Below are 9,954 nucleotides of genomic sequence, written 5' to 3'. Positions count from 1 at the left end.
GGTTAGGGTTATTTGGTTTAGGGTTAGGTTTAGGGTCAGGGTTAGGGTTAGGGTTATTTGGGCTAGGGTTAGGGCTAGGGTTAGGGTTAGGGTTAGGGTTAGGGTTAGGGTTAGTTGGGTTTGGGTTATGGTTAGGGTTATTTTGGTAAAGGTTAGGCTTATGGTTAGTGTTAGGGCTAGTTGGTTTAGGGTTAGGGTTAGGGTTATTTGGTTTAGGTTTAGGTTTAGGGTCAGGGTTAGGGTTAGGGTTATATGGGTTAGGGTTAGGGTTAGGGTTAGGGTTATGGTTAGTTGGGTTTGGGTTATGGTTAGGGTTATTTTGGTAAATGTTAGGCTTATGGTTAGTGTTAGGGCTAGTTGGTTTAGGGTTAGGGTTAGGGTTATTTGGTTTAGGGTTACGTTTAGGGTCAGGGTTAGGGTTAGGGTTAGGGTTATTTGGGCTAGGGTTAGGGTTAGGGTTAGGGTTAGGGTTAGGGTTAGGGTTATGGTTAGTTGGGTTTGGGTTATGGTTAGGGTTATTTTGGTAAAGGTTAGGCTTATGGTTAGTGTTAGGGCTAGTTGGTTTAGGGTTAGGGTTAGGGTTATTTGGTTTAGGGTTAGGTTTAGGGTCAGGGTTAGGGTTAGGGTTAGGGTTATTTGGGCTAGGGTTAGGGTTAGGGTTAGGGTTAGGGTTAGGGTTAGGTTTAGGGTTAGTTGGGTTTGGGTTATGGTTGGGGTTATTTTGGTAAAGGTTAGGCTTATGGTTAGTGTTAGGGCTAGTTGGTTTAGGGTTAGGGTTAGGGTTATTTGGTTTAGGGTTAGGTTTAGGGTCAGGGTTAGGGTTAGGGTTAGGGTTATTTGGGCTAGGGTTAGGGTTAGGGTTAGGGTTAGGGTTAGGGTTAGGGTTAGGGTTAGGGTTAGGGTTAGTTGGGTTTGGGTTATGGTTAGGATTATTTTGGTAAAGGTTAGGCTTATGGTTAGTGTTAGGGCTAGTTGGTTTAGGGTTAGGGTTAGGGTTATTTGGTTTAGGGTTAGGTTTAGGGTCAGGGTTAGGGTTAGGGTTAGGGTTATTTGGGCTAGGGTTAGGGTTAGGGTTAGGGTTAGGGTTAGGGTTAGGGTTAGTTGGGTTTGGGTTATGGTTGGGGTTATTTTGGTAAAGGTTAGGCTTATGGTTAGTGTTAGGGCTAGTTGGTTTAGGGTTAGGGTTAGGGTTATTTGGTTTAGGGTTAGGTTTAGGGTCAGGGTTAGGGTTAGGGTTATTTGGGCTAGGGTTAGGGCTAGGGTTAGGGTTAGGGTTAGGGTTAGGGTTATGGTTAGTTGGGTTTGGGTTATGGTTAGGGTTATTTTGGTAAAGGTTAGGCTTATGGTTAGTGTTAGGGCTAGTTGGTTTAGGGTTAGGGTTAGGGTTATTTGGTTTAGGGTTAGGTTTAGGGTCAGGGTTAGGGTTAGGGTTAGGGTTATTTGGGCTAGGGTTAGGGTTAGGGTTAGGGTTAGGGTTAGGGTTAGGGTTAGGGTTAGGTTTAGGGTTAGTTGGGTTTGGGTTATGGTTGGGGTTATTTTGGTAAAGGTTAGGCTTATGGTTAGTGTTAGGGCTAGTTGGTTTAGGGTTAGGGTTAGGGTTATTTGGTTTAGGTTTAGGTTTAGGGTCAGGGTTAGGGTTAGGGTTAGGGTTATTTGGGCTAGGGTTAGGGTTAGGGTTAGGGTTAGGGTTAGGGTTAGGGTTAGGGTTAGGGTTAGGGTTAGTTGGGTTTGGGTTATGGTTAGGATTATTTTGGTAAAGGTTAGGCTTATGGTTAGTGTTAGGGCTAGTTGGTTTAGGGTTAGGGTTAGGGTTATTTGGTTTAGGGTTAGGTTTAGGGTCAGGGTTAGGGTTAGGGTTAGGGTTATTTGGGCTAGGGTTAGGGTTAGGGTTAGGGTTAGGGTTAGGGTTAGTTGGGTTTGGGTTATGGTTGGGGTTATTTTGGTAAAGGTTAGGCTTATGGTTAGTGTTAGGGCTAGTTGGTTTAGGGTTAGGGTTAGGGTTATTTGGTTTAGGGTTAGGTTTAGGGTCAGGGTTAGGGTTAGGGTTATTTGTGCTAGGGTTAGGGCTAGGGTTAGGGTTAGGGTTAGGGTTAGGGTTATGGTTAGTTGGGTTTGGGTTATGGTTAGGGTTATTTTGGTAAAGGTTAGGCTTATGGTTAGTGTTAGGGCTAGTTGGTTTAGGGTTAGGGTTAGGGTTATTTGGTTTAGGTTTAGGTTTAGGGTCAGGGTTAGGGTTAGGGTTATATGGGTTAGGGTTAGGGTTAGGGTTAGGGTTAGGGTTAGGGTTAGGGTTAGGGTTATGGTTAGTTGGGTTTGGGTTATGGTTAGGGTTATTTTGGTAAATGTTAGGCTTATGGTTAGTGTTAGGGCTAGTTGGTTTAGGGTTAGGGTTAGGGTTATTTGGTTTAGGGTTACGTTTAGGGTCAGGGTTAGGGTTAGGGTTAGGGTTATTTGGGCTAGGGTTAGGGTTAGGGTTAGGGTTAGGGTTAGGGTTAGGGTTAGGGTTATGGTTAGTTGGGTTTGGGTTATGGTTAGGGTTATTTTGGTAAAGGTTAGGCTTATGGTTAGTGTTAGGGCTAGTTGGTTTAGGGTTAGGGTTAGGGTTATTTGGTTTAGGGTTAGGTTTAGGGTCAGGGTTAGGGTTAGGGTTAGGGTTATTTGGGCTAGGGTTAGGGTTAGGGTTAGGGTTAGGGTTAGGGTTAGGTTTAGGGTTAGTTGGGTTTGGGTTATGGTTGGGGTTATTTTGGTAAAGGTTAGGCTTATGGTTAGTGTTAGGGCTAGTTGGTTTAGGGTTAGGGTTAGGGTTATTTGGTTTAGGGTTAGGTTTAGGGTCAGGGTTAGGGTTAGGGTTAGGGTTATTTGGGCTAGGGTTAGGGTTAGGGTTAGGGTTATGGTTAGGGTTAGGGTTATGGTTAGTTGGGTTAGGGTTATGGTTAGGGTTATTTTGGTAAAGGTTAGGCTTATGGTTAGTGTTAGGGCTAGTTGGTTTAGGGTTAGGGTTAGGGTTATTTGGTTTAGGGTTAGGTTTAGGGTCAGGGTTAGGGTTAGGGTTATTTGGGCTAGGGTTAGGGTTAGGGTTAGGGTTAGGGTTAGGGTTAGGGTTAGGGTTAGGGTTAGGGTTAGGGTTAGGGTTAGGGTTAGGGTTAGGGTTAGGGTTAGGGTTAGGGTTATGTTTAGTTGGGTTTGGGTAATGGTTAGGGATATTTTGGTAAAGGTTAGGCTTATGGTTTGTGTTAGGGCTAGTTGGTTTTGGGTTAGGGTTAGGGGTATTTGGTTTAGGTTTAGGTTTAGGGTCAGGGTTAGGGTTAGGGTTAGGGTTATTTGGGCTAGGGTTAGGGTTAGGGTTAGGGTTAGGGTTAGGGTTAGGGTTAGGGTTAGGGTTAGGGTTAGGGTTAGTTGGGTTTGGGTTATGGTTAGGATTATTTTGGTAAAGGTTAGGCTTATGGTTAGTGTTAGGGCTAGTTGGTTTTGGGTTAGGGTTATGGTTATTTGGTTTAGGGTTAGGTTTAGGGTCAGGTTTAGGGTTAGGGTTTGGGTTATTTGGACTAGGGATAGGGTTAGGGTTAGGGTTAGGGTTAGGGTTAGGGTTAGGGTTAGGGTTATGGTTAGTTGGGTTAGGGTTATGGTTAGTGTTATTTTGGTAAAGGTTAGGCTTATGGTTAGTGTTAGGGCTGCTTGGTTTAGGGTTAGGGTTAGGGTTATTTGGTTTAGGGTTAGGTTTAGGGTCAGGGTTAGGGTTAGGGTTAGGGTTAGGGTTAGGGTTAGGGTTAGGGTTAGGGTTAGGGTTAGGGTTATGGTTAGGGTTATGGTTAGTTGGGTTTGGTTTATGGTTAGGGTTATTTTGGTAAAGGTTAGGCTTATGGTTAGTGTTAGGGCTAGTTGGTTTAGGGTTAGGGTTAGGGTTATTTGGTTTAGGGTTAGGTTTAGGGTCAGGGTTAGGGTTAGGGTTATTTGGGCTAGGGTTAGGGTTAGGGTTAGGGTTAGGGTTAGGGTTAGGGTTAGTTGGGTTAGGGTTATGGTTAGGGTTATTTTGGTAAAGGTTAGGCTTTGGGTTAGGGTTAGGGTTAGGGTTAGGGTTAGGGTTAGGGTTAGGGTTAGGGTTAGGGTTAGGGTTAGGGTTAGGGTTAGGGTTAGGGTTATGGTTAGTTGGGTTTGGGTTATGGTTAGGGTTATTTTGGTAAAGGTTAGGCTTATGGTTAGTGTTAGGGCTAGTTGGTTTAGGGTTAGGGTTAGGGTTATTTGGTTTAGGGTTAGGTTTAGGGTCAGGGTTAGGGTTAGGTTTAGGGTTATTTGGGCTAGGGTTAGGGTTAGGGTTAGGGTTAGGGTTAGGGTTAGGGTTAGGGTTAGGGTTAAGTTTAGTTGGGTTTGGGTTATGGTTGGGGTTATTTTGGTAAAGGTTAGGCTTATGGTTAGTGTTAGGGCTAGTTGGTTTAGGGTTAGGGTTAGGGTTATTTGGTTTAGGGTTAGGTTTAGGGTAAGGTTAGGGTTAGGGTTAGGGTTATTTGGGCTAGGGTTAGGGTTAGGGTTAGGGTTAGGGTTATGGTTAGGGTTAGGGTTATGGTTAGTTGGGTTAGGGTTATGGTTAGGGTTATTTTGGTAAAGGTTAGGCTTATGGTTAGTGTTAGGGCTAGTTGGTTTAGGGTTAGGGTTAGGGTTATTTGGTTTAGGGTTAGGTTTAGGGTCAGGGTTAGGGTTAGGGTTAGGGTTATTTGGGCTAGGGTTAGGGTTAGGGTTAGGGTTAGGGTTAGGGTTATGGTTAGTTGGGTTTGGGTTATGGTTAGGGTTATTTTGGTAAAGGTTAGGCTTATGGTTAGTGTTAGGGCTAGTTGGTTTAGGGTTAGGGGTATTAGGTTTAGGGTTAGGTTTAGGGTCAGGGTTAGGGTTAGGGTTAGGGTTATTTGGGCCAGGGTTAGGGTTAGGGTTAGGGTTAGGGTTAGGGTAGGGTTAGTTGGGTTAGGGTTATGGTTAGGGTTATTTTGGTAAAGGTTAGGCTTATGGTTAGTGTTAGGGCTAGTTGGTTTAGGGTTAGGGTTAGGGTTATTTGGTTTAGGGTTAGGTTTAGGGTCAGGGTTAGGGTTAGGGTTAGGGTTATTTGGGCTAGGGTTAGGGTTAGGGTTAGGGTTAGGGTTAGGGTTAGGGTTAGGGTTAGGGTTAGGGTTAGTTGGGTTTGGGTTATGGTTAGGATTATTTTGGTAAAGGTTAGGCTTATGGTTAGTGTTAGGGCTAGTTGGTTTTGGGTTAGGGTTAGGGTTATTTGGTTTAGGGTTAGGTTTAGGGTCAGGGTTAGGGTTAGGGTTAGGGTTATTTGGGCTAGGGTTAGGGTTAGGGTTAGGGTTAGGGTTAGGGTTAGGGTTAGGGTTAGGGTTAGGGTTAGGGTTAGTTGGGTTTGGGTTATGGTTAGGATTATTTTGGTAAAGGTTAGGCTTATGGTTAGTGTTAGGGCTAGTTGCTTTTGGGTTAGGGTTATGGTTATTTGGTTTCGGGTTAGGTTTAAGGTCAGGTTTAGGGTTAGGGTTAGGGTTATTTGGACTAGGGTTAGGGTTAGGGTTAGGGTTAGGGTTATTTGGGCTAGGGTTAGGGTTAGGGTTAGGGTTAGGGTTAGGGTTAGGGTTAGTTGGGTTTGGGTTATGGTTAGGATTATTTTGGTAAAGGTTAGGCTTATGGTTAGTGTTAGGGCTAGTTGGTTTAGGGTTAGGGTTAGGGTTATTTGGTTTAGGGTTAGGTTTTGGGTCAGGGTTAGGGTTAGGGTTATTTGGGCTAGGGTTAGGGTTAGGGTTAGGGTTAGGGTTAGGGTTATGGTTAGTTGGGTTTGGGTTATGGTTAGGGTTATTTTGGTAAAGGTTAGGCTTATGGTTAGTGTTAGGGCTAGTTGGTTTAGGGTTAGGGTTAGGGTTATTTGGTTTAGTGTTAGGTTTAGGGTCAGGGTTAGGGTTAGGGTTAGGGTTATTTGGGCTAGGGTTAGGGTTAGGGTTAGGGTTAGGGTTATGGTTAGTTGGGTTAGGGTTATGGTTAGGGTTATTTTGGTAAAGGTTAGGCTTATGGTTAGTGTTAGGGCTAGTTGGTTTAGGGTTAGGGTTAGGGTTATTTGGTTTAGGGTTAGGTTTAGGGTCAGGGTTAGGGTTAGGGTTAGGGTTATTTGGGCTAGGGTTAGGGTTAGGGTTAGGGTTAGGGTTAGGGTTAGTTGGATTAGGGTTATGGTTAGGGTTATTTTGGTAAAGGTTAGGCTTAGGGTTAGTGTTAGGGCTAGTTGGTTTAGGGTTAGGGTTAGGGTTATTAGGTTTAGGGTTAGGTTTAGGGTCAGGGTTAGGGTTAGGGTTAGGGTTATTTGGGCTAGGGTTAGGGTTAGGGTTAGGGTTAGGGTTAGGGTTAGGGTTAGTTGGGTTTGGGTTATGGTTAGGGTTATTTTGGTAAAGGTTAGGCTTATGGTTAGTGTTAGGGCTAGTTGGTTTAGGGTTAGGGTTAGGGTTATTTGGTTTAGGGTTAGGTTTAAGGTCAGGGTTAGGGTTAGGGTTATTTGGGCTAGGGTTAGGGTTAGGGTTAGGGTTAGGGTTAGGGTTAGGGTTAGTTGGGTTAGGGTTATGGTTAGGGTTATTTTGGTAAAGGTTAGGCTTAGGGTTAGTGTTAGGGCTTGTTGGTTTACGGTTAGGGTTAGGGTTATTTGGTTTAGGTTTAGGTTTAGGGTCAGGGTTAGGGTTAGGGTTAGGGTTATTTGGGCTAGGGTTAGGGTTAGGGTTAGGTTAGGGTTATGGTTAGTTGGGTTAGGGTTATGGTTAGGGTTATTTTGGTAAAAGTTAGGCTTATGGTTAGTGTTAGGGCTAGTTGGTTTAGGGTTAGGGTTAGGGTTATTTGGTTTAGGTTTAGGTTTAGGGTCAGGGTTAGGGTTAGGGTTAGGGTTATTTGGGCTAGGGTTAGGGTTAGGGTTAGGGTTAGGGTTAGGGTGAGGGTTAGTTGGGTTTGGGTTATGGTTAGGGTTATTTTGGTAAAGGTTAGGCTTATGGTTAGTGTTAGGGCTAGTTGGTTTAGGGTTAGGGTTAGGGTTATTTGGTTTAGGGTTAGGTTTAGGGTCAGGGTTAGGGTTAGGGTTATTTGGGCTAGGGTTAGGGTTAGGGTTAGGGTTAGGGTTAGGGTTAGGGTTAGGGTTAGGGTTAGGGTTAGGGTTAGTTGGGTTTGGGTTATGGTTAGGATTATTTTGGTAAAGGTTAGGCTTATGGTTAGTGTTAGGGCTAGTTGGTTTTGGGTTAGGGTTATGGTTATTTGGTTTAGGGTTAGGTTTAGGGTCAGGGTTAGGGTTAGGGTTAGGGTTATTTGGACTAGGGATAGGGTTAGGGTTAGGGTTAGGGTTAGGGTTAGGGTTAGGGTTATGGTTAGTTGGGTTAGGGTTATGGTTAGGGTTATTTTGGTAAAGGTTAGGCTTATGGTTAGTGTTAGGGCTACTTGGTTTAGGGTTAGGGTTAGGGTTATTTGGTTTAGGGTTAGGTTTAGGGTCAGGGTTAGGGTTAGGGTTAGGGTTATTTGGGCTAGGGTTAGGGTTAGGGTTAGGGTTAGGGTTAGGGTTATGGTTAGTTGGGTTTGGGTTATGGTTAGGGTTATTTTGGTAAAGGTTAGGCTTATGGTTAGTGTTAGGGCTAGTTGGTTTAGGGTTAGGGTTAGGGTTATTTGGTTTAGGGTTAGGTTTAGGGTCAGGGTTAGGGTTAGGGTTATTTGGGCTAGGGTTAGGGTTAGGGTTAGGGTTAGGGTTATGGTTAGTTGGGTTAGGGTTAGGGTTATGTTTAGTTGGGTTTGGGTAATGGTTAGGGATATTTTGGTAAAGGTTAGGCTTATGGTTAGTGTTAGGGCTAGTTGGTTTAGGGTTAGGGTTAGGGTTATTTGGTTTAGGGTTAGGTTTTGGGTCAGGGTTAGGGTTAGGGTTATTTGGGCTAGGGTTAGGGTTAGGGTTAGGGTTAGGGTTAGGGTTATGGTTAGTTGGGTTTGGGTTATGGTTAGGGTTATTTTGGTAAAGGTTAGGCTTATGGTTAGTGTTAGGGCTAGTTGGTTTAGGGTTAGGGTTAGGGTTATTTGGTTTAGTGTTAGGTTTAGGGTCAGGGTTAGGGTTAGGGTTATTTGGGCTAGGGTTAGGGTTAGGGTTAGGGTTAGGGTTATGGTTAGTTGGGTTAGGGTTATGGTTAGGGTTATTTTGGTAAAGGTTAGGCTTATGGTTAGTGTTAGGGCTAGTTGGTTTAGGGTTAGGGTTAGGGTTATTTGGTTTAGGGTTAGGTTTAGGGTCAGGGTTAGGGTTAGGGTTAGGGTTATTTGGGCTAGGGTTAGGGTTAGGGTTAGGGTTAGGGTTAGGGTTAGTTGGATTAGGGTTATGGTTAGGGTTATTTTGGTAAAGGTTAGGCTTAGGGTTAGTGTTAGGGCTAGTTGGTTTAGGGTTAGGGTTAGGGTTATTAGGTTTAGGGTTAGGTTTAGGGTCAGGGTTAGGGTTAGGGTTAGGGTTATTTGGGCTAGGGTTAGGGTTAGGGTTAGGGTTAGGGTTAGGGTTAGGGTTAGTTGGGTTTGGGTTATGGTTAGGGTTATTTTGGTAAAGGTTAGGCTTATGGTTAGTGTTAGGGCTAGTTGGTTTAGGGTTAGGGTTAGGGTTATTTGGTTTAGGGTTAGGTTTAAGGTCAGGGTTAGGGTTAGGGTTATTTGGGCTAGGGTTAGGGTTAGGGTTAGGGTTAGGGTTAGGGTTAGGGTTAGTTGGGTTAGGGTTATGGTTAGGGTTATTTTGGTAAAGGTTAGGCTTAGGGTTAGTGTTAGGGCTTGTTGGTTTACGGTTAGGGTTAGGGTTATTTGGTTTAGGTTTAGGTTTAGGGTCAGGGTTAGGGTTAGGGTTAGGGTTATTTGGGCTAGGGTTAGGGTTAGGGTTAGGTTAGGGTTATGGTTAGTTGGGTTAGGGTTATGGTTAGGGTTATTTTGGTAAAAGTTAGGCTTATGGTTAGTGTTAGGGCTAGTTGGTTTAGGGTTAGGGTTAGGGTTATTTGGTTTAGGTTTAGGTTTAGGGTCAGGGTTAGGGTTAGGGTTAGGGTTATTTGGGCTAGGGTTAGGGTTAGGGTTAGGGTTAGGGTTAGGGTGAGGGTTAGTTGGGTTTGGGTTATGGTTAGGGTTATTTTGGTAAAGGTTAGGCTTATGGTTAGTGTTAGGGCTAGTTGGTTTAGGGTTAGGGTTAGGGTTATTTGGTTTAGGGTTAGGTTTAGGGTCAGGGTTAGGGTTAGGGTTATTTGGGCTAGGGTTAGGGTTAGGGTTAGGGTTAGGGTTAGGGTTAGGGTTAGGGTTAGGGTTAGGGTTAGGGTTAGTTGGGTTTGGGTTATGGTTAGGATTATTTTGGTAAAGGTTAGGCTTATGGTTAGTGTTAGGGCTAGTTGGTTTTGGGTTAGGGTTATGGTTATTTGGTTTAGGGTTAGGTTTAGGGTCAGGGTTAGGGTTAGGGTTAGGGTTATTTGGGCTAGGGTTAGGGTTAGGGTTAGGGTTAGGGTTAGGGTTAGTTGGATTAGGGTTATGGTTAGGGTTATTTTGGTAAAGGTTAGGCTTAGGGTTAGTGTTAGGGCTAGTTGGTTTAGGGTTAGGGTTAGGGTTATTAGGTTTAGGGTTAGGTTTAGGGTCAGGGTTAGGGTTAGGGTTAGGGTTATTTGGGCTAGGGTTAGGGTTAGGGTTAGGGTTAGGGTTAGGGTTAGGGTTAGTTGGGTTTGGGTTATGGTTAGGGTTATTTTGGTAAAGGTTAGGCTTATGGTTAGTGTTAGGGCTAGTTGGTTTAGGGTTAGGGTTAGGGTTATTTGGTTTAGGGTTAGGTTTAAGGTCAGGGTTAGGGTTAGGGTTATTTGGGCTAGGGTTAGGGTTAGGGTTAGGGTTAGGGTTAGGGTTAGGGTTAGTTGGGTTAGGGTTATGGTTAGGGTTATTTTGGTAAAGGTTAGGCTTAGGGTTAGTGTTAGGGCTTGT

The sequence above is a fragment of the Sturnus vulgaris genome, unplaced genomic scaffold, assembly GCF_052056855.1.
Source record: "Sturnus vulgaris isolate bStuVul1 unplaced genomic scaffold, bStuVul1.hap1 Scaffold_302, whole genome shotgun sequence".
Lineage (NCBI taxonomy): Eukaryota > Metazoa > Chordata > Aves > Passeriformes > Sturnidae > Sturnus > Sturnus vulgaris.
Note: the sequence above shows the minus strand (reverse complement) of the source record.